Genomic DNA, 25,018 nt, shown 5'->3' with positions numbered 1-25,018 from the left:
ATGAACTGCAAAAATCCAAGGCCTGTATTCTGTCTAATATCATTATAGAATCTGGCAGTTCTTGGCACAAGACAGAGGACGCAGCTCAATAATTACTACAAGAATAAAATACTAGACAACACACTTGAGAAGAAATGTAGCAAACAGACTGCAAGGTCTCCATGTTTATATGTAGGACAGATATTTAACTAATGTTGGGCTTTCTGTTCAAATATCACACTGAAAACAGGTAAAAAGAGATTGTTAAAACAACTAAGTGGTCTTGTTCATGTATAAGAGTTACCCAGGTGGCCTGGTTTTGAAGGTATGAAGGGGAAGGGGTCATGGAGAGCTGCTGAGGCTTGGCACTGTCAGTGGCCATGGGTGAAGGTGCAGCCTCAGAGGCAGTTGAAGGTCCAGAACTGACTGAGTCATGCAAAGATGCTGAGGCTTGTCACCATGAAGAGAACCTATGATTGGCTGTCTTAGTTAGGGTTTCATTACTATGGATGTAAATTCTCAGCTGCAGCACCAGTACCAAGTCTGCCCGAGACCATTATCGCCTGCAATGATGGTCATGGATTCTCCCTGTGAAGCTTCAAGCTCCAAATAAACTCTTTCTTCATTGAGTTTCATTGCTCTTGATGCTTTGCCACAGCAGTAGAAAACGGGAATGATGCATGTTCTTTTTTGTTGCTGTTTATTTGTTTTTTGAGACAGGGTTTCTCTGTATAGCTCTGGCTGTCCTGGAACTCACTCTGTAGACTAGGATGGCCTCAAGATGCATGTTCTTAACCTGGATCAAAACATACCTTTACCCCAGATCTTGAGGCAGACCGTTAATCTAGGCCAAACCTTCCACAGGAGGACTATATGAAGACAACGGAAGAAGGAAGGGTTTGCTTTTCTTCTTCACCTAACTGCACTTACTTTGCCAGTACATCTATTGGAGCCTACTTCTGAATTCCAGCTTATACAGAAGTTGATACCAGGGAAGAGCATATTGCTGTGATAGGCCTGACCATGCTTTTGTTTGGAGGAATGTGCATTTGGGGACTTTGTAAAGCAGTGGAATGCTTTAAGTAGGGCTTAATGGACCATACTAGTAAAAGCATGGAAGACAGCGGTGCTGAAGGTGATTAGAACTGTACGGCCTGGCTCAAGAGGTTTCAGAGAATTTTAGTACGTGGCCTAAAGACTGTACTTGTGATATATTAGTGAAGAAAGTGGCTGCTTTTTGCCCTTGTCTGAAAAGTCTACCTGAGGCTAAAGTGAAGCGATTTAGATTAATTGTATTAACAAAGGACATCTTAAAATAGCCTAGCATAGGCTCTGTCCTGTGGTTCACTCTTCTGAAAAGCCTTTTGAACAGACGTAGCAAACTTAGAAAGGAAAAATACAAAATGTATGGCTCAAAGATTAAAGGGGCACCAGGAAGTGAAATGGCGCGAAATCCTGTGTTCAAGGATATTAAATAGAATTAAGGAAGTGGTGACCTCAGGGCAAGATCCCACCCAACTAAGCTTATTGTTTATGTGTTTGCAGTTGAACAAGGATAGTTATATCATGTTAGGTGTAATTATGACCTGGTTACTGCTTTCATTTGGACATGAGAAAATATGATTGTGTGTCAAATTGACAAGGGATGGATTGTGATGGCTATTCTTGGTTGTCAACTTAACTATATATCTAGAATGAACTACAATCCAGAAATGGAGGACACACAGATCTTCCAGATCTTGAGGCTGGAAGACACAGGCTTCTGATCCAGATTCTGAGGAATAGTGGTCATGCTTATAAAGAAAGATCTTGTAAAAGGGAATTAAAGAAAAGCTTAGGTTCAAGCATGGTGGTACACCCCTGTAATCCCAGGAGACAGACACAAGCAGATGAGTTCCAAGTCAGCCTTCTACAGAGTAAGTTTCAGGTAAAAAAAAAAAGCTTAAGTTCAGATATGGTGGTACATACGTTTAATCCCAGCACTCAATAGACAGGAATGCAAATCTCTGAATTCAAACTCACTCTACAGAGCAAGTTCCAGGACAGACAAGCTTAGGCAATAAAGGAAATCACTGAAAACAGGAAGCTGATGAAGATGTAACTGAATTAGGGGCCATGTTCTAGCCCCAGCAAGAAGCAGTAGTCGGCAGCTTCAGTCAGGTGGTTCTGGTTTTAGAATCAAGGATTGAAATTTCTCTAAAAGACTAAGGAAAGTCACGGGGGCCAGATGTATATGCCTAGGATGTCCCTGCATGAAGGACAGAAAGGCCATTGTGTGAGGTGACCAAAGTTTACCGTGAGCTAGCACTTGGACTTGTTCATGTATAAGAGTCACCCAGGTGGCCTGGTTTTGAAGGTATGAAGGGGAAGGGGTCATGGAGAGCTGCTGAGGCTTGGCACTGTTAGAAGCCATTAGTGAAGGTTCAGCCTCAGAGGCAGTTGAAGGTCCAGAACTGACTGAGTTATGCAAAGATGACTTGGTACCATGAAGAGAACCTATGATTGGCTGTCTTAGTTAGGGTTTCATTACTATGAAGAGACACCATGACCAAGGCAACTCTTATAAAGGACAATATTTAATTGTGACTGGCTTACAGTTTCAGAGGTTCAGTCCATTACCATCATGGTGGGAAGCAAAGCAGTGTGAAGGCAGATAAAGGGCTGGAGAAGGAGTTGGTAGTTCTGCATCTTGATCCAAAGGAGACTCTCTTCTGCAGGCAGCAAGGAGGAGATAGTCTTCTGCACGGAGTGTAGCTAGAGCATGTATATGAGACCTCAAAGCCCACCTGCACAGTGAAGCATTTCCTCTAACAAGGTCACACCTACTCCAACAAGGCCATACCTCCTAATAGTGCCACTCCTTATGGGCCAAGCATCCAAACACATGCATCTAATGGGGGCCATACCTATTCTAATGACCACAAAGGCTATTAGTGGAAGTGCAGCCTAATTGCAGTGGAAGACCCCAGTTTTGGAGATGCCAGTACCATAGGACGGCCACCAAAAATAGCAGCAACAAATGGACTGGAATCAGTCAGAGCCTAGAGTGCTACAGAGGGCAGAGGTGAAGAAGTGATGCTAGCCCTTTGGAGGAGTCCAGAAGATCATGTGTGGATCCCAGACAATGAAACAAGAGTTGTGAAGTTGAAGTCGTCCTAGAGACCCTAACATGTTAGAGATGCCAGAGTCATAGGATACCTGCTGAGGAAAGCTGCTAACAGGAAGTGGAACCAGCCCATGAGAAAGAAGTGTGTTGCAGTCAACAAAGCTGAAAGGAGTTGGACATCAGACATGGAAATGCAGAGTTTGGAGTTCGCCCAGCTGATTTTTTTTGGTCTTGCTTTGGTACAGTATTACCTCACTATGATGTTTTGGAATAATAATTGTACTTGCTATTCCTGGCTGTCAACTTGACTATATCTGGCATGAACTACAATCCAGAATTGGAGGGCTCACCTGTGATTCAGATCTTAAAGCTGGAAGACACAAGTTTCTGACCTGGATCTTGGCATGGAGATCTTGAGGCATACATAGTGGCTATGAAAAGCTTAGGCTGAGGCAAGTTAGTACACACCTTTAATCCCAGAAGACTAACACAAGAAGATCTCTGAGTTCAAAGTCAGTCTGGGACAAAACAAGTCCCAGATCCAGGCATGGTGGTACACACCTTTAATCTAGGCCACACCTTTTGCTGGAGACCTACATAAGGACACTAGAAGAAGGAAGATTCACTCTTTTTGCCTGCTTGCATATACTTGCCAGCACATCTGTTGGAATCTAGTTCTACAGAAGATCAACTGAAACAACTAGTCTAGTGGGACTGAGCAACTACTAGATTCTTGGACTTCCCATTTACAGCTGCCCATTGTTGGGTTGGTTGAACTTAAGTCATCACAACAAATTCACTAAATATAAAAAGACATTCCATAAGTTCTGTGACTCTAGAGAACCCTGACTAATACAATAATGTATATCCTGTGATGCTGGAAGTAAGTGATCTGCTTTTGGATTTTGATCTTATAGCAGATTGTAGTAATTATAGCAATTAAGTGATTACATGAATCTCAGAAGAGACTTTGAACTTTTAAAGACTGTTGAGACTGTGATAGACTTTGGAAGTTGGACTAAATGCATTTTACATTATGTTATAGCTACAAATCTATGGGGACCAGGGAATAGAATGTAGTGGTTTGAATAGATTTGGCCCCCATAGATTTATGTGTTTCAATGCTTGGCCACAAGAAGTGGCAATATTAGGACATGTGACCTTGTTGGAGTGTGTGTGGCATTGTTGGAGGAAGTGTGTTGGGGGTGGGCTTTATATATTTATACATATATATACACACACACACACACACACACACATACATACACACATACATATATATACATATATATGTATATATATTATTATATATATAATAGCCCAATATTTTTTAAATTTGTATTTATTTATTTATTTATTTTTCCTGAGACAGGGTTTCTCTGTGTATCCCTGCCTGTCCTGGAACTTACTCTGTAGACCAGGCTGGCCTCAATTCAGAAATTTGCCTGCCTCTGCCTCCCAAATGCTGGGATTAAAGGCGGGCGCCACCACGTATGTGCACAGGTGTTTTGCCTGCAAGTATGTCAAAATATCATTGTGTATCCTCTAAGGAGGCTATAAGAGCCTCTGAAATCTGTTGGGACTAGAATTACAGAAAGCTGTGAGCTGACATATGTGTGGGTGCTGGATATTGAATCCAGGTCCTGTGGAAGAAGAGCAGTCAATGTTTTTATCCCCCAGCCATCTCTCTGATCCAACATTTTTAATCTTCAATAAAAATTTAAGTCTTACATTTGCCACACCGCCAAAAAAAAAAGAAGCATCTATGATCTCTAAACAAGTTAGATCACTAAGTATTTATCCCAAAAGAAATGTATCAACACTACTTAAAAGTCAAAGGAAACTGGTTCATTTAACAAGTATGTGCCAAACAAACTTCTAGACACTTAGCAAACATCAGTAAACTAAACAAAAATTCATCCATTTCTGGATAAAAGCAGAACACCAATTGATAACAATAAGACTGAACTATACTATAGAAAGCTAAGAACAACAGGAAGAAAGTAAATGCTCAAACAAGAAAACCATCTCTCGTATTTGTATTGAGCCTGTAGTCTCAATGGCAGAAAGTTTGAACATTATGTGTGAGTCTCTGGGTTCAATCTCTAGGAGCGCATGCACACACATAACTGACAGTGTAGGGACTATGATCCTAAACTAAGCAGCTACTACTGAAACACTTTCCCCCAACATACTATTTTTTAATTAAATATAAGATTGTAAGAACTATAGTAATTTCTTCTTGGTATGAGGAAGAAGGGAGGGTGGCTCACAGAGATGCTAATACTACATGACTCCACCCACTTCAAGAAACCAGGGCACATCTAAATGCGAACACTTGGAGATGCCACTCAAAAAGTTGAGACATTCCATATTCAAAAATTTAAAGTAACTAAAATTTAAAAATAAATGATAAAATATATAATAGGATCAAAGTACTTAGTATTTATTGAAATGCTGGTTAAATGAATAGAATACCTTTCATACTTCTAAAGGTAATTAGAATTTAATTAGGTCACTATTAGTCAGTTCCTTTGAAGGGTTACCCTCATTGTGCAAGGCAACTTGTCCAATTTTCTCATTACTTTTTATGAGGATTGCTTATTAACTCTTTAAGAACCACACTTCTTTTCTCCCTGTATAGCATTAGAGCACGAAGGTATTAAATTAGACTTTAAAGAGAGAGAAAGAGAGGGAAGGAGGGACTGAGAGAAGGAAGGGGGGGGGTAGTCTGAGTGCTGGAAAGCTCAGCCGTTTAGTGCAGACTGCTTTTCCTGAGAACTTAGGTTGGATTTGCAGCACCCCATATTTCAATGCTATGGTATACTAAAAACCCACTAAAGCAAACACTGTAAATTAAAGCATAGTAAAGGGAATAAAATCCCAACAGTATGCTCAAATGCTTCTCTGACCCTTATATTATATTCCTAACCTGAGAGTTGCCAACTCTAATTTAGTCAAGGAGTAAAGAGAAAGGGCTGACTTCTCCTCACTCCCTAGTACATTTGCAAAAATACAGGGCAGTTTCCTTAAAGACCAGTTTCGTTTCAATCTCATGAAACTATATTACAAAGTTGAGAAGTAGAAAAGTGACAGATAAGGAACATGCCATAAAGAATCTTCTGGCTGCCACGTCAGCAACTGACCACGGAGTTGGTTATTTTACTGCGTTCAGGAAAGGCTTCTCTGAAGCAGTGTATGAGGAGATGAAGGAAGGAAGGAGCCAGGCACAGGAAGGTTCTGTGAAGGCCTTTGAGACAGATGATAACCCAGCTCTCAGCTCAAATATCCACTCCTGCTGCCCAAATACCTCATATTTTCTTTTCTCTTCAATTGTTTATCCAATGTGTTCACCTGAGCCTATAACGCTGAAAGACAAGGTCTAATGTACAATATACTACCTACAAATTAGTACAACCAATAAAACAAAACTGAGTATCATTTAGCTGTTTCAATTTATTTCTATATCAATAGTAACAACCAGTTTCACCTAAGTTTAAAGTTATTTAGCAGAAGAAAAAACTAATTGCTGCTAAAATTAAGTTAATTCAGAAAATAGGAAACCCTGTATTAACAGGGACAAATATACAACAGGTGTTCAACAGCATATATGCTAGCAGGCTACTCTTCCACATACACAAATACCATACTCAGCTGTCAAATCAGAGAGTCCATCACTACTGCTACAAAGGCCTATTGCTCGTCTTCATTCTGTGAATCTGAGTGAACTAAACAGACAGCTCTCAAATAAGTACACAGAGCCCAATAAATTCTGAACTCTCAGAACTTACAAGGAAATAAGAAACAAACCAGCACATTCATCAGTGGGACAGACAGTAACTATGGGAAATTTTGTCTGTTTATTTACATCTTAAATACTGCTCATCAAAGTCTTTCTCTACTAGTGACCTCAATGACAAAAAGCAAACAACATCAAAAACTTGTTGAGGAATCTCAGTATAAATGTCTTTGGAATGACTTATTTCACCTATTTGTCATTACTTTTACACACACTGTGGGGAACTAATAGTAAGCAGCGACCCCCAGCAACCTGGCTGGCAATCCTGGGTTCAACTAAGAGCTACCACCTCACCAGAGATGTCAAGAGTCCATATTCTCAAGAACATAATGCACTTGCATGCAAATGGTCACACTCAAGAGCAAGCGCACCACACATACGCAAACCACTATCCTCTTAGCATCTACAGACTTAAAGGCGGCAAACACTCAAAAATGTATTTTAATGTTTAATGTTAATTACATTAAAAATAATGTAATAATTATTAAGATCTAATTGTATATAATACTACACATCCTCTCCTATAAAGGGAGGTTTCTGTACTAAATGAATTCTATAATCTTTCAGGACAGACTTTATGGACTCATAAAATATAGACTCACACAGGGCTCCACTTTAGAAGGAGTTTTGCTTTTGGTTTAACAATTTGTTGTTATTATCTTGAAGCTTTTTATGTATGTGTGTCTTGAAGCATTTTTTTTTACAAAGGGACTCATTTTTCATGTCATTCTGAACTCACAAATTATACAGCTAGTCCTATTTATTGGCATTCAAATACTACGATTACAAAACTGTATACCTACAAAGTTCCAGGCACAATGGCAATTGAAAAAAAAAAAAAACCACGAAATTAAAGTGATCTGATTTCCATTAGTTTCAGAATAATGGCTTTCAAGAATACAATTACATTCTTTCCCTTCATAGATCCACAAATTACTTTCCCTCTCACACTAACCAACTGACTAGACAACTTTCAGACTGTCAATCTGTGCAAAAATATACCTTCCCTCCCTCTCACCCCAAAAGATTTGTGATTAAATTATAAATATTTAAAAGTCAAGACAAAACAAAACAAAACATGACTTCTGAGCCATGGTGGCACAAGCCTGTAATCCCTGAACTTGGAGGTGGGGATAGGAAGATCTCAAGTTCACGGTCAGTCTATTCTACAAAGCAAGACCCTTACTCATTTTTTTTCCCCTTCTGGCTTCTCTAGCAAAACAAACTCTCTAGTATTCTGAGTATGTACACTCCAGCCCAGTCTTTGTGCTCACAGGCACTGAACAACCCTGAACACAATCCTGAACACCGCTGGCCATGACACTCTGCTGCTTACTCCTCTTACACAGCATGCATGCCCTGTCCTGCTCTACAGCCTTGACACATACTACTCCTTTTACTGACAATCCTCTTCCTACTTACTACTCTCTACAATGTTTTGACTTCTGGATCTCCACTGAGATGCCATTTCTCTATTACTTAGTTGTTTCTAATTTTGTATGCTTCGTTGAATTATATGACCAACAAAGACAGAAAACATGTTTCATTCACTCTGTATTCATAGCACTTGGCCCACAGAAGAAAATAAAAATTTATTCAATCTTTTCATTCTCGTGGGCCCCAACTGGATTTATGCATTACCCTCTCAACCTCTCCCTATTTTTATCTTGAGGTTAAAAATTCTAACTTAAAACTCCAGATTTGGCCTCTGCTAATAAGGTTCAATCCTTCCCATGACAGCTGCAATTGGGTCCACTGGAGCCCTCCTCTGTCACTCACAATTGGATATGTCATGCTATTCCCTGAGTGATGAGGTGGTAAGTCAGTTACACTGTTTACCTGGCACTTTCTGGGTTTGATTCTCATCACTGAAGGAAAGAAGAACATCTGAACACACTAATTGCTCTAGTTGTAATGCTCTTATTTTGTTCGCATGTTGAGGATATTATCCCTTCAGAGGTCAGGTGATAAAATGTTCTTTGACCCACCAATAATGTCTGATCCCTTCTCTAAAAATGCTCCTGAATGTTCCTGCACACAGCACCTCACTTCTTACATATAGTCTTTTGAAATAATGATTACATATTTATCTCTATGTATTTTCAAAATGAATTCCAACCGTATCATTCAATGTCTTCATCACTCTCTTCAGTGGTTCCTTCATATACCCATACTCTTCATATACCCATACTCTTCATATACCCATACTCTTCATATACCCATACTCTTCATAAACCCATACTCTTCATATACCCATACTCTTCATATACCCATACTCTTCATATACCCATACTCTTCATATACCCATACTCTTCATAAACCCATACTCTTCATATACCCATACTCTTCATATACCCATACTCTTCATATACCCATACTCTTCTACTTGGTATTTCAAGGTCCTCTCAAGCCCAATGTAGCAGCACACACCTGTCAGCCCATCACTCAGGAGGTGGAGACCAGGAGTTCAAGGTCATACAAGTTAATACCAAGATTGGCCAGCCTGGGCTTCATGAGTCCCTGTCTCAAACCTCTTCCCAGCCCTCCCTTCAAGTCCCTCTCAATCTTGCCTAAACTACCTTAGCAAAGCAATCTAGTTTGATAGTCAAATCTATAAACTCTAGAGCAAGACTCACATGTTAAAAGATGAAAAGGGGATGGAGATCTGGCTTAGTGATCAAGAGCACTGGCTACTCTAGAGGCCAAGAGTTCAATTGCCAGCACCCACATGGTGGCTCATGGTAACTCCAGTTCCATGGGCTCCAACAACCTCTTCCAGTCTTATCAGTGATGTGCAATGATATACAGATATATGTGCAAACAAAACACCCAAACACAAAGCTTTAAAAAAAAAAAAAAAAAGGACAAAAGGATGAGACCACAGTTCTACCACTTAACCTATCCACATCCTTTAATCTTATAAAGACCAGACAAGTTAATGTAAATCGATCACTTAGAACAATGCATGGCCCATACTATCTACAGTGGTTCCTGCCACATTTTCAATGATCAATAACCTGAATTCCATCCAATCTGTTGAAACTAATCGACTGTTGCACTGATTCTTCTTCAGCCTGCCCCTCCTGAGGTCCGTTCACCAGTGTGAAAACCAGCTGACAAGCTGCCAGCTCTGCAACCCTTTGCACTCTCAGTCAGAAGCTTTTCTTCCCAGTGGTGTTTATACACCTCATTCGCTGAAATGTCCCAAAGTGTACTTCTCAAAGAACTCCTAGCTCTGGTCAAAGACGCTCCCTCTACAACTGATGGACTTTCCCCCACCCTTTCTCACTCCTAAGTTGCAGATTAAAGAATATCTTGCCACTATCTCCATCCCCAATGGCAACGCAGTTTTAGTGTCTTATGCTTCTGAGTACAAATGACTACTCTCCCTACAACTGACTAATTTCAAACCGTATTCTTTTTGCCTGAAAACATTTAAAATAATTAAAATTAGTCCTCCTCCTCTACTAGGAACAGATTATAGACTTTAATCTCCCAAGTAGTCAGGCCTCACTATTCTGAACACTGCCTTTCTACCTTCTCAGGGAATCTGCTACAAACAGGAATAGGTAATACTAGTAACCACTGCCTACATGTAGTCTCCCCTCCCCCAGCCTGAAACCTGCTTGCTCAGGGGTGGAGCTTCCTGCTCATTCGTTCTGCCACGCCCACTGCTAGAACCTGCGGAGCCACACCGTGCACCTTTCTACTGGACCAGAGATTATTCGGCGGAAATCGGGTCCCCTCCCCCTTCCTTCATAACTAGTGTCGCAACAATAAAATTTGAGCCTTGATCAGAGTAACTGTCTTGGCTACATTTCTTTCTCTCGCCACCTAGCCCCTCTTCTCTTCCAGGTTTCCAAAATGCCTTTCCAGGCTAAAACCCAGGTTGTGGTCTGCTGGCCAGACACAACACCTACACACGAATTCCTAGGAATGGTAAAACAAGAGCTTTTTATTATTTCCAAAAACTGCCCTAGGTGTAGTGGCAGAAATCTTTAATCTGGCCACTTGTGAGGCAGAGGCAGGCAGATCTCAGAGTTCAAGGCCAGCCTGGTCTACATAGTGAGTTCTAAGACAGCTAGAGCTACATAGTGAGACACTCTTGAAAAAACAAATAAAATTCCCTATCTTGAAAAAAATAAACAAAATTCCCAAATGTTTACTATTTAACCTGGACAATAAATTATCAAGTGGGGCTGGAGAGATGGCTTAGTGGTTAAGAGCGTCGACTGCTCTTCCAAAGGTCATGAGTGGTCATGAGTTCAAATCCCTAGCAACCACATGATGGCTCACAACCATCCGTAATGAGATCTGATGCCCTCTTCTGGGGTGTCTAAAGACACCTACAGTGTACTTACACATAATAAATAAATAAACCTTTAAAAATAAATAAATTATCAAGTGTGTGTGTGTGTGTGTGTGTGTATAATTCCAAAACAGTAAAACATATAATTCCAAAACCAATCTAGTAACTCAAGTGTGAATACATCTCCAATCAGTGCAAACCATTCCTTTTTATAAATGAAGTAGAGGGAGGGAGAGAAATGGTAACTTCTAGAAACACAAAAACCTAGCAAGACCTGGGCCATCTACCCTAAAGGACAGTCTTTAAATCATTTCTTGGATCCCCAGAAAGGTTTTTTCCAGTGTCTGATAGTGTTTGGACTCCAGGACAGACTTAAGGGAAGGTCTGTTTCAGATGTCATTTCAGAAGGTTTCCACCTAGCACCATGGAGTAGGTATGCTAGCCGATGATAGAGGTAGCATGTGGCGGAGGCTCTTCCAGCACAGCAGGCCTCCCAGAAGCACAAAGATATAATTTCCAAAGGCCCTCCTCTACTGATCTGCTTCCACCAGCTTTAAAAGAAAGCTTTCTCTACAGCCTTCAAAACTGCACATACTGAGAGCCCAGCTCTCAAAGCATAAGCCTGTGGAAGACACTTCAGACTCTAGCCATAGCTATGCCTAGAGACCTTTACAGACCCCAGAACAGTCGTGTCCTCAAGGGGGCAAAAATTAGTGATTATAAAAGATTCTTATAAAAAACATAATCATCATATTTTTAAGTTATTGTATTTGTTTTGTCTGTTTGTTTGCGGAAGGGTATGTGCCATGGTATATGTATACAGGCCAGATGACAAACTGTGGTAGTCAGTCTCTCCTTGCACCATGGGGGTCTTCTCAGGGATCAAACTCAGATCATCAAGATTGCAGGCAAGGGCCTTAACCCTTTAAGCCTTCTCCCTAAGCCAATTGTTTTGTAATTTCTAACAACTTATGGGAATTCCAGAAACCAAAGAAAAAACAGGTCACTTTAAAGCAGAGCTGTCCTCTCAACATTCATTACTATCGTTCTATCTTAAAATATTAAAAATTTTATAGGCACAAAAATATAAGGAAAACATCAGAAGAAAAGTTAAACTGAATGGTTAATCACTGACTTAATGTTTTAAAAAGAAGTGGGCTGGTGAGATGGCTCAGTGAGTAAGAACACTGACTGCTCTTCCAAAGGTCATGAGTTCAGGTCCCAGCAACCATACAGTGGCTCATAACCATCCATAATGAGATCTGATGCCCTTTTCTGGAGTGTCTGAAGACACTACAGTGTACTTAACATATAATAAATAAATCTTTAAAAAAAAAAAAAAAAGAAGTGGGCCAGTAAGAGAGACAGCTCAGTAGTTATAGGCACCTCCCTCCTAACCTGATGAACTGAGTTCAATGTGATGTCTCTATGTGGTAGAAGGAGAACCAGATCCTGAAAGGTGTCCTCTGACCTCCACATGTGCACTGTAGCATGTATGTAAACACACATACACAAAACAAACATTTTAATTTTTTTAATTAAATTTTGTTTTCAAAAGAAGTATCTAACATCAGGCAATAGTCCCTAGACAACAACCTGGTATCTAGTCCATTAGGAGACTCAAGAGTAAACAATCAAAAACAGATTCAAAAAGCAAACAATGCTTAAGACAAGGATTATATATGGCAGCTCTCTTTTACTTGCAATTCATATTTTACATGTACTAAAAAATATTACTCTATGGGAAGTGGAAATGTCAAATACTGGCTCTTGAGGGATATTTGCTTCTGTCAGTGAAGTAGATATATAAAATGGGGACATTACACAGACACCTGAGAAGACTGGGTTTTGTTGTGATTTGCTCATCTGGTAGTGCTTAGGAAAGGAGGAGGCAGATAAGCCATCAACTTCAGTAAGAAAGCAGCAGCAACACAACTGAGATTTCTATGATTCATTTTTGCTTCATGTACCCAGATCTGAAGTAGATGACACCAAAAACTAGAAATGCAAACAAGCATAAATAAAGCCCCAACAGAAATCTGCTTGCTTGGGTTATCCAGAAGACTAGAAAGAGACATCGCAGCAACACAGTGATTTTATGTAGAAATTACATGAAACACTTCTAAGCAACTGAGGTGAGAAGGCTACACATTCACAAGCTGTAACAAGACCGTGCATCCTCCACACCAGGGCAGCATTCAAGAAGTCAACCTAGGCAGCTGTGAAAAAACCATCCTGACAAAAACAACTTAAAAGAGAAAGGGTTTTGCCCTGTAGTTCCAGAGGGATACCCTCTAGTGTGGTGGGGAACACATGGCAACAGGCAGGGAAGGCACGGTGGCAAGAAGCAGATAGGCTGGCTGGTTACTGTACCCAACTCAAGATGCAGAATATGAACAAGAAGTAGAGCTAAGCTATAAAGTCTCAACTCTCCCAGTGACCCACTTCATCCACTGAGACTCCCACCTCCTACAAGTTCCAATACTTTCCAAGGATCACTAGCTCCTGACCAAAAGCTCAAACATATGAACCTATGGGGTACATTTCACATTCTAACCACAACAGGAGCCAAAGCTTTCATCCACATCAGCTTGAAACAAGGCATCATGCCTTCTATACCACCTCACCCACCCAAGTATAATAAGCTCTCCTGGGTCAAGAGGTCTAATGATGTACTCCCTTCATGTCCACTGCTAAAGTGATCCCCCTCCAAACTCCAGTGAAAACAGAAAGTGTTGGAAACCGGGCAGAGGCTAACATGAACTGGGTTACATCTGGGAGGCAAACTGGGGCTGAAAAGAGAGGGGAACTAGGCGAACGAGAGAGAAATGGATCTAAGACAATGTTCAGATCAAGGCTCAAATGTTTAATGGCAAATGCGCTTATAAAGGAGGGGGAGGCCCATTCTCGCCAATTCATTCTTGGAGCCCAGCTGCAGGTGACCACGTGTAGGACAGGGTGTAGTCTCCGGAATTGCTTCGGCAGGTAGCAGTATCTTGAAGAGGAACGGGACAGTGGCTGAACAATAGAGTGATCTAGGGAGGATGGCTCCACCCTTGATAATCTCCTTAGTGGCAGCAAAGTCAAGGTCTGGCTCAGCCTGCTTCAGGCAGAGGGGAGGTTACAAGAAAGCTTAAAAAAACAAAAAAACAAAACCAACAACAACAAGAAAAAACAAAAAACAAACAAAAAAAACCCTAATATATTAGAGAAACATGGAAATATCCAGGTTTTAATCTCACACACACACACACACACACACACACACACACACACCTACGTACGGCGTGCACAAGCCCGCCCCCCCAAAAAAAAATGGGAGATTTCAACTGAAATAGCACCAGAAGATGTTAAAATTATCGATTTTACAATAGCCTTGACAAAAACAGCTCAACAAATACAAGAACTCTAAACAAGTTTAAAATGAAAAAGCCTAAGTAAGTAGCAGATAAAGACCCAAAAGGAAATTAAAAAGCTAAAACTTAAAAAGCTTGGTGGGCAGACTCAACAGCAAAATAAAAGGACAGAGGAAGTACACAAAAAGCCTTAGTAGCAAAAAATATCCAACCAGAACAGAAAGACCAAGGACAAGGATTCAACTGTAACAAAAGAGCTATTGCTCAAGTTGTCTGTCTTACAAGTAAGGGGAACAGAAAAACATAAAGCTAAAAAAGTACTCAAAAATTAATGGTGAAAACTTCCTAAATTTGGCAAAAGACATAAACCTACAGATTCAGAACGCTGAGTGAACAGGATAAACCCAAAGAAATCCATACCAAAAGTACCACAAGCTTCAGAGTGTAAAAGCAAAAGAAACAGTTCTAAAAACAATGAGAAAAGAGGCCATAACTAAAAAGGAAAAGTGACTTTAATGAAAGCAAATTTCTTACCTGAAACCACAAACAAGAACCAAAAGGAAACAAGTGTTTTTCAAAGACTAGAAGAAAAAGTTATTAGTATAAAAAAACCTCTACCTATAGAAAGCTGAAAGAGAAAAAGAAAATGAATTTTTCAGACCTGAGTTAAAACAATGACAAAAACTCTTAGCCAAGCACGAGGCAAGAGGATGGTCAAGATCAGCTTGGTCTTCATAGTGAATCCTAGGCCACCCTGAGCTACAGAGTCAGACTCAGTCTCCTTGCTCCTATTCTATCCTACCCTGTCCCCAGTTTTGTTTTTGTTTTGTTTAAAAAAAAAAAAAGAAAAGAAAGAATTATACCCCAAAACAGTATAGATCAAGGTGAGAAAAAAGTTTAAATGTTCAAATAATCCATAAATCTGAAAAAGAAAAATTAAGAAGCAAAAGTCAAGTGCTAAGTATATGCCCTAATATAGTAATAATTATATATAAATGGCCTAAATACATCAATGAAAATGGAACCTGGCTGAATAAATTTTAAAACATGATAAACTATACACTATTTATAGGAAACCTACTTGAAATATTTAATCAGAAAGATATATCCTATAAATGAAGTAAAGGAGTTATGATAATATGTAACAAACAATATGCAAAAAAAAAAAACACAGAAAAGCAGATCTATCAAGAAGTCACAACAGCTAAATTTGTTTGTGTGTGTGCATGTGTGTGTATATTCAACAAACTCGATTCTACTCAAGGAACTGCGGTGTGTAACTCAGTGGTAGAATGCTTGCTTAGCAAGTGTAAAACCTGGGTTCAACTTTCAAGAAAAAAGAAGAGAGGAAGGAAATTAATTCAACAATTCCTTCGATTAACAGGATCTAAGTAGGAACTAATCATACTTGACTCAACTATAGTAGAACCCATGGAATTTCAAAATAGTTTATACTCTGGATCACTGGATCATAAAACGAACTTCAACAAATATAAGAGAACTGAAATCACAGAATAAGTGCTCCAACAACAGTAGAATTAAACTAAAAATTCCAAACCAGGATTTAAAAAAAAAAACCCTCTAACTACTTAACAAAGTACACTTTAAAATAACTCATGAGTCAAAGTGAAAGTCTCTCAAAAGGAATAAAAATATACACTGAATTGAAAGAACATAAGATACAACACTGGTGGTTTGACTAAAATGGATTCCACAGATTCATATATTTGAATGCTTAGCCAACAAGGAGTGGCACTATTTTAAAGGATTAAAAGGATTAGGAGGTGTGGCCTTGTTGGAGGAAGTGCATCACTGCGGGGCAGGCTTTGAGGTTTCAAAAGCCCACGCCAAGTCTAAAGTCGAATTCTCTGCTTATAGATTAGGATGCAGTTCTCTGCTACAGCTCCAGTGTCTGTCTACAGTCAGCTTCCATGCTGCCTGCCATGATGATAATAAACTAAGCCTCTGAAAGAATAAAGCAAGCTCCCAATTAAATTATTTTTCTCAATAAAGTCCCCTTGGTCATGGTATCCCTTCCCAGCAACAGAACAGTAATTAAGACCAACCTATTAAAAACAATAAGAAGACAGGGGCTGGAGAGATGGCTCAGCAGTTAACAGCACTGACTGCTCTTCCAGAGGCCCTGAGTCCAATGCCCAGCAACCACCTCATAAGCATCTGTAGTGAGATCCGATGCCTCTTCTGGTGTGTCTGAAAATAGCTACAGTGTACTCATAGACATAAAATAAATCAATGTTAAAAAATAAAAACAAACAAAGACAGACAAGTTGAGCATGGTGATACATGCCTATAATCCAAAGACTAAGGATAAAGGATGAGAAATTAAGGCTGTCTTTCATTACCAGAAACCAGGCTGAACTTCCTAAGATCCTGTCTCAAACCACCACCTACTCCCCACCTCCACAGAAAAAAAGAACTACACACCAGTAAAACCCAAGCCTACCAGTAGCTGGCCAACACAAAAAAGAACTCAATGGGATTCTTGTAGACTTTTTGTCTCAGATTGCTTTGTTTGGGCATTTTTTTATCTTACTGGTCATTTGGTTATATATTATGTTTTCTAATTTTGTGGTTTTATGGTTTTGTGTGTGTCTCTTACATGTTTTTTCTTCCTTTTATTTATTAATTTGTGTGTGTTGTTGTTTGGTTTTTTTTGTTTTTTAGCCATTTGTTTTAAAAGAGCGAACAGGTGGGAATATCTGGGAGGAGAAACTTTTACCAGAATTTTTGTTTGTTTTTTGGTTTTTTTTCAAGACAGGGATTCTCTGTGTAGCTCTAGTTGTCCTAGAACTCACTTTGTAGAGCAGGCTGGCCTCAAACTCAGAGATCCACCTGCCTCTGCCTCCCAAGCGCTGGGATTAAAGGCGTGAGCCAACACCATCCAGCTGAAAAGAAATTATTTTCAATAAAAATAAAGTTTAAAAAAATTACATACCATGACCAAGGAAAGTTTATTCAGGGATGAAAGCTGATCAATATTATTTAAAAAAAAAAAAAACTATCAATCAATAGTCTCCATCCCATGGAGGGCTGGAGAGATGGCTCAGCGGCTAAGAGCACTAACTACTCTTCTAGAGGTCCTGAGTTCGATTCCCAGCAACTACATGGTGGTTCACAACCATCTGTAATGAGATCTGATGCCCTCTTCTGGTGTGTCTGAAGATAGCGACAATTACATATGTTCAATAAATAAATAAATAAAGATTTAAAAAAAAAAAGGCTTTGAGATGTAGCGCCGTGACTGGGCATAACTAGGATGTGTAAGAATTCCAAAAGTTTCCAAGAGGGGAGGGGAGGGGAGGGGAGGGGAGGGGAGGGGAGGGGAGGGGAGAGGAGAGGAGAGGAGAGGAGAGGAGAGGAGAGGAGAGGAGAGGAGAGGAGAGGAGAGGAGAGGAGAGGAGAGGAGAGGAGAGGAGAGGTAGCAGCACTTGTAAAGATGTCTTTTCTCATCATTCATCTTCACCATAGCAACAAAAACAAGTCAATTCAAGAAAGGGACATTTAAAAATCCAGCACTTACCATTGCTAAAGTACACATATATTTACATAAATCTAACAAAAACACCTAACAAAATTTAAGACATAGATGCAAGAACGGTATTTGGCAAACCTCACAATGCTGATGAAACAAAGATCTCACTAAACAGACATACAGTGACTGCAGTAAGTGTAACAGTTTGTTCCAAACGGACTGGAGTCTATCAAAATCCATCAAAATTTCAGCAACATGTTTTTGTAAATAAAAATCATTCTACAATTTATATGAAAAAGCAAAGAAATGCGAGAAACTATTGTTTTGAAAATGAATATACTCCAGTTTCAGTAACCAAACACAAATTAATGGAATACTTCTTCAGAAATACACACACACACACACACACACACACACACACACACACACACACACATACACACACAAAAAAGCAATTCAATAGAAGAAAGGCAATCTTTTCAACAAACAGTATTGAAGCAATTGAATATCGACAGGTAGTAAATAAGCTATGACCTAAGTCTCATGCTTTACCCAAAAAGTTAACTCAAAATGAATCACATATAAAGCATGTCACTTTCCAGAAAGATACACACAGGAGGAATTCTTCAGGATCTAGATCTTTGCAAAGAGTTCTTGGGCTTAACACCAAAAATATGGTCCACAAAGAGTGAAGCCAGATTTCAACAAAATTAAAAACTTTTGCTCCACCCACAAAAATCTGATAAATGGAATGAAAATACAACCTACAAATAAATCAAACCTTCTGACAAGGTTTAGTATCTGGAATATATACTCTCAAAACACAGTCGTTAAAAAATACAACCCAGTTTGAAAACAAGCAAAAATCATTTCTCAGTGGTATATTTCTTACCTATCACAAGTGAGGTGCTGGGTTTTATCCCAATGACCATCTAAAAACAAACTAAATGCTCAACACCATTAGCCATTAGGAAAAAGTACATTAAAACAACAGTAAGCTATTGCATGCCTATCGGAATGGGTAGTGCAAAAAACAATAACATAATGTGTGAAGGTCCAGGCCAGGCAGAGCTAAATAGCACCCCCCAACACACCAGCCTAATCTACCTAAGACCTTGTTTCAGAAAAACAAAAGAGTACAGAACACAAGAACCTGAACATGAAAGTTTATTAGCTTTCATTTGTAATTTCAAAAACTGGAAGTAACCAGATGCCCAAAACTTTTTTTTTTAAAAAAGATTTATTTATTTATTTATTATATGTAAGTACACTGTAGCTGTCTTCAGACACACCAGAAGAGGGCATCAGATCTCGGTATGGATGGTTGTGAGCCACCATGTGGTTGCTGGGATTTGAACTCCAGACCTTTGGAAGAGCAGTCGGGTGCTCTTACCCACTGAGCCATCTCACCAGCCCTGCCCAAAACTTTTAAATGATTAAAAGAATCATAAAAAGACACCACATTTGGTACACTTTTCTAGAGTTCCAAATGTGAACACTTCAGATCTCACTGTTAGTTCCTTATCAATCCTCAACACTGGACTTGAAATTCTTTCATACTATGAAATGCCATTCAATAACAAAATGAAACTACTATTGATACAGTCAACAACTTAGGTAACTATTATGCTTAGTGGAAACAGTCAACTCACAGGTAGGTACTTACTATAGAAAGCAATTCCATTTATAACATTTTCTTGAGATGACAAAATAATGGAAACAGAGAACAGATTAGGATTCCAGAGCTTTGGAAGAGTGGGGGCAAGAAAAAAGGATGATTTAAAAGCAAAATAAAGGACTGAAGGTGACTCAGCTTTTAAGGGAATTGCTGCCCTAGTAGGGAACCTGGTTTAGTTCCCTGCACTCACAAGAAGGCTCAAGCCATCTATTACTCCTATTAGAGGGAATCTGATACCCTCTTCTGGTCTCTGCAAGCAATGAATACACATGCAGTAGCACATATAAAATAAATCTTTTTTAAAAAACAGCAACATAAGGAAATCTTCTGAGGTAGAAATTCTCTGAAATGTCTCTGTATCACAGTGTATCGTAGTTTAACACTGTGCTATAGTTTACAAGATAATACCAATGGGAGTAACTAGATAAAGGATACAAGGGACCTTCCTGAATTGCTTCTTAGTTTACATGTGGACCTACAGTAATCACACACTAAAAGTTAAATTTAGCTAGGTGGTGGTGGAACATGCCTTTAAACCCAGCATTCAGGAAGACGAGGCAAGACTTCTGTGAGGTCAGACTTAGTTCTAAGACAGCCAGGGCTACAAAGGGAAAACCTATCTTGAAAAACAAAGGAATAACAACAACAACAAAAAAGTTTAATTTAAGGGGCTGGAGAGATGCCATTGCTATTAAAAGTACTGGCTGCTCCTCCAGAGGACCTACGTTTGTTTCTTAGCATCCAAATGACATCTCATGACTATTTGTAACTCCAGGCCCAGGGAATCCATGCCTTCTGGTCTCTGTGGGCACTAGGCACCTAAGTAGAGTAAAGACTTACATGAAGGCAAAACACCCATACACATAAAATAATAAACTAAAATGTAAAAGAAAGTTTAATTTAGAGGGGGGGGGTGCTTTACTAAGCCTTTGACCAATCCTTTCTCCTGGACATAAAGTACACAAATATCAAATGCTATGCTACCCTCAAGCACCAAACACTTAAGTACAGACAGGCACAGCATAGATCAACACTGAGGGCTTCATACAGGTCAGGCATGAGATCCAACCTCTGAACAAGCAGAGCACTTTAAAGAGGGTAATCTTGGAAAGAAATCATATATAAAGCCAGAAATAAGCAGGATACCTTTAGAGACAGGTCCATGTGGTTGTGAGATAACAAAGATAGGATAAGCCAGCCTAGAAGTAATTGGGGAGGATACCCAGAAGCCTTCCCTACTAACCTAGGGACCAAAAGCAATGATTCCCCTCCAGCTACTTATCCCTATACCACCCAATCTCTCCACCATCCTCTCTCTACAGCACTCGCTGTAAGCTACGGATGGTCATTAAGTCTGGACTCATCTGTACTGTACTGTACTCATCTGGACTCATCATAACTGTATGCTACTCTGTTCTCTACTTTGGGGACTGTCATACATTAACCACCCAGTAAACATGAACAGAATAAATGAGCATGCAGTAAGTATCTACTCTTAGTCCTATTCTATACAGCTGCTGCATTCCTTTCTTCTATTTTACCCAAGTATGAGAAGTATATGTAGTACATAAATGAGTGTAAAAACAATGATATTATGTCTGTTGTTTTCCATAGAATGGAAGTCTACTCCAAAGATTAGATGATTCTACCTGGTCTGTGGAAGTTATCCATGAACAAACAACAGCAAAAACCTGGTACAGTGGTCTGTGGTGCTAGTCCAGTGATTCTCAACCTGTGGGTTGCAACCCCTTTGGAACTGTTGAACGATCCAGGAGTTCATTTAGTTCCAGGGGTTCTGACACCTTCTGATCTCCAAAGGCACTGTATGCACTAAGGGGACAGACATACAGACCAAACATCCACACACATAAACACAAACAAATCTTTAAACACACACACACACACACACACACACACACACACACACACACACACACACACGGTGCTAACAGGATTACAATTTAAATGTATTAATAGGGCTTCCTGTTTCTCAAGTGCTAGGCAGACATTCTGGCTGTATGATCTCTGCACTTGGTGGGCTGAAGCAATAGTATCATCACCAAGTTGGAGGTCAATGAGCTACACTGCAGAGGGGCTACATAGTGAGACCTTGTATCAAGCCAGTGCCCCACCCCATAATGAAGCCAGGCTTGTTGGCTCATGTTATAATCCCAGCCTTTGGAAGGGTGAGGTCTGAAGGTTTCTGTGAGCTGAGGCCAGCCTTCGCCAGAGTGAGAAACGCTGCCTCGACACAAAAACAAAAACAGAGAGTAAGAAGGGAAGGTCAGTAAGTCATGCCAGAAGCAAAACTCTACCAGGTAGCTAGAATTTCCAGAAGATAAACTACAAATATATTCGTTATGCTCATGCATTTGCTCAAAACCCATCTACTGAAAATCTAGTACTTATCAAGGACTGTAAAGTCTATGAGAACACCTAACTAGGAAAGAAAGCTATGACAATCTCTGCTCTCATTAAGTTTAAGTTCTATCGAGGAAGTCAGACACTTAAGTCTTTGCACAAATAAAGAACAGTTCCAAGGTTGTACAGTCTGCTGCTTAAAACAAATAGAGCTGGAGAGATGATTTGGTGGTGAGGAACACTGACAGCTCTTCCTAGGACCCAAGTTCTAGTCCCAGCACCCACATGGCAGCTCACAACTATCTGTAACTCCAAGAGGGCTGAAGCCCTCTCCTGGCACCAACAGGACAGAGAGACAAATGTGCAGGCAAAATACCCATGCACATTTAAATAATAATAATAAAATAAGAATAAAGGCTTCTCAGATTTCAAACCACACACAACCTGGAATCAAGCACACTAGTTCAGTCGATGTGGATGGGTGGCTGAACTATTTCTTCGAAACTCCCCAGATCATGAAGATGTTTCTAGTCCATGAACTACATTTGAAAGAAATAACAAGGCTCTAGCATACCACAGAAAGATCTTCAAGCTATCTTGTCAAACGAAAGCTCCCTAAAGGCAAGTACACTTTATCTCTTGTATTCACCACAGTACTCCCAAAACGTAACACTGAACACATAGCACTCAGTAAACATTTACCAGATAAATAAATGGTCAAGATGAACACTATTCAACTCTAACACATTTGGCTCTTGAATTTTTGATATGTGGCTACTGAGAGAAGAGCTGAACTTTTTAAAATTTAATTTTAAATAAATCACATATGGTTAATGGCTACCACGCTGGACAATGACAGGTCTAGACACAAATTTGGAGCAAAGAGCACTTAGACAACCAAAGTCTAGCTCTGAATCTCAACTCGGCAGCTTAGGTGTGACCTGAAAACTTTGTTAACTTCTTTGGGGCTTCATCGTCATCTATGAAAATTAGGACAAGCTCTCCTACTTTCTAGAGTTCTTGATACGATCAGAAAGAACTACTTGCTATTAAACACAAAGTGGGGTGTAGGTGACATAATCTGTCCTCCAGAAACAATTCAAGAGCACAATGACTGTTCTGCCTTTTGCCCACAGGTACCAGAAATGCCAAGCGAGTCTGGTTCAGTGGCTCTGAAAGAAGGCCAAGGTCATAAATGTGGTGGGGGGCTAAAGGGGGTCCCCTCTGCAAGGCTAAGTACGAGGCAGTGACGGTGCAAGTCATCCCGACTCCTGGTCAGTCTCTCTGAGCATTGTGCTCTGGGCTCCTTCATTCATTCCCACCGCCTGCAGCCCGCTACTTCCCAGGTACAGGGCTCGGCCCCGGCCCGGGCGCCCTCCCCCGTCGCTCCAGACCAGCTAGGGTCAGCCCGGTACCGCGGCAGCAAGTCCCACCCGGCCGAAACCAGGAGCCATGTTTAGCTGCATGTACCTCTGTCAATAAAACAAACTTCCGTCTTCTGAAGAAAAACGGTTTCTAACTCAATGTCAAACTAGGACGCCAACTCGCAGCTCTGCGCGGCTGCCCGGCAGAGGGAGACGCCGCGCGCCGGGCGGGCCGGGAGTCCCCGCCGCCGGACCCCGCGCCCCGGCCGCGCGGCCACAAAGGGCCGAGGAGGCGGGCGCGCCCGGGCCTGCGCCTCGCCCCGCTCCGCTCCGCTCCGCTCCGGCGTCACCAGCCCGCCGGCCTGCGGTGCACTCACCTCGGCCCGCGCGGCGGCAGGCGCTCCTCAGGCCGGCGCGGGCGGTGGCGGCGCGCTCCCGCGGGCCGCAGCGCGGGCGCTCCTCTCGGGCCGCAGTCCGCCGCGCCGCCTCCTCGGCCTCTGCCAGCGGCGCCCCCGTGGGCAGGCGGGCCCGGCACGAGCTCCGCCTCCGCCGCGCCCGCCTCCCCCCCAGCCTCCGTGCCGGGCCTCGCGGGCTCGGCGCGCTAGTTCCCGCCGCGCCTCATGCAGCCGCAGTCGGCGCTCGCCCGGCGTCCCCCCGTCAGCGAGGCGCGCACACCCGCGCGCAAGGCCGCCCGGGCGCAGTCCTCGCGGGACGAGCTCGGCCGCGGCGGCCGGTGCGGCTGCGCGGGGGAGGCCGGGGCCGCGCTCACCGGATGCCCGACCCCTCCCCCGCGGCGGGCGCCCCTCGTCGGCCGCCGGCTGCGCCCGAGTCTTCCCGCCGCGCTTGGTTCCGCGGTGCAGTCGCTTCCTGTCCCACCCGCCCCGGATGCGCGGGGTCCGGTTGTCCCGGCCAGGGCCTCGGGCAGGAGACGGTGCCCACCTGTGTGCGGACAAAGACGGCGGCAAGCGAGTAAAGCCTCGGCGAGTCGGTCGCGGGCGGCTGAAAACGAAGGCGCCGTCGCAGCGCTCAGGCCCGGGGCGCCGCACAAGGCCACGCCTGATGCGGAGCCACCTGTGGCGGGATGAGTGGTTCCGCCAAGCCCGGCGCTGGCGACTGCATGCACGACCGAGGGTGGGCGGTGAGGGGAGGCCACCGGCCCACACAGCCGGAAGAGGCCGCCGGACCTCGGGGACCAGGAAAAAAAAAAAAAAAAAATACTGCCAACCCCCAGCCCATGCCTTCCACTCCTTTCCCTGGTGAAGTAGACCTCTCATTCTCAGAATCAGCTTAGCCGCCCTGCTCTCTGTGCAGGACAGAAAGATGGCCTCAGTCATCACCCAGATGCAGCCAGCCTCCTTGGCCATCTCAGTAGCTCATTGAGAGGCGAGTATCTTACTGCTTTGCCAGCCACGAGGCTGCAGCTGCAACTACACTACAAAGTCTCTGACAGGCGTTAATGACTCCATCTTCATCTTTTAGATCTACGTGGTCAATAGATTTCGAGTGGAAACTTGTGCAGGGCCTTCCTTGAGTTAGGGTCAGTCTCCTCCAGAAAATGACATTAAAAATCACC

At 41.8% G+C, this 25,018-nt stretch overlaps 1 protein-coding gene across 5 annotated transcripts in view; it reads right to left on the bottom strand.

The window, feature by feature from the left end:
* Positions 1-24,582, bottom strand: part of Galnt1 (polypeptide N-acetylgalactosaminyltransferase 1) — an 81,496-nt gene extending 56,914 nt beyond the window's left edge. The window contains exon 1 of one of the 5 annotated variants that reach the window (XM_030250335.1): positions 24,385-24,582. The gene's annotated coding sequence lies outside the window, so the exon portion shown is untranslated. Of the gene's footprint in view, positions 1-23,551; positions 23,993-24,384 lie in introns of those variants that run through there. The other 4 variants (NM_013814.3, XM_030250336.1, NM_001361200.1 and 1 more) reach the window with 4 other exon arrangements.
* Between the last annotated feature and the right edge of the window lie 436 nt (positions 24,583-25,018).

Source organism: Mus musculus, chromosome 18, assembly GCF_000001635.26.
Source record: "Mus musculus strain C57BL/6J chromosome 18, GRCm38.p6 C57BL/6J".
NCBI classification, from domain to species: domain Eukaryota; kingdom Metazoa; phylum Chordata; class Mammalia; order Rodentia; family Muridae; genus Mus; species Mus musculus.
The sequence above is the reverse complement of the archived record's forward strand: the minus strand, read 5'-3'. Positions and strand labels throughout refer to the sequence as shown.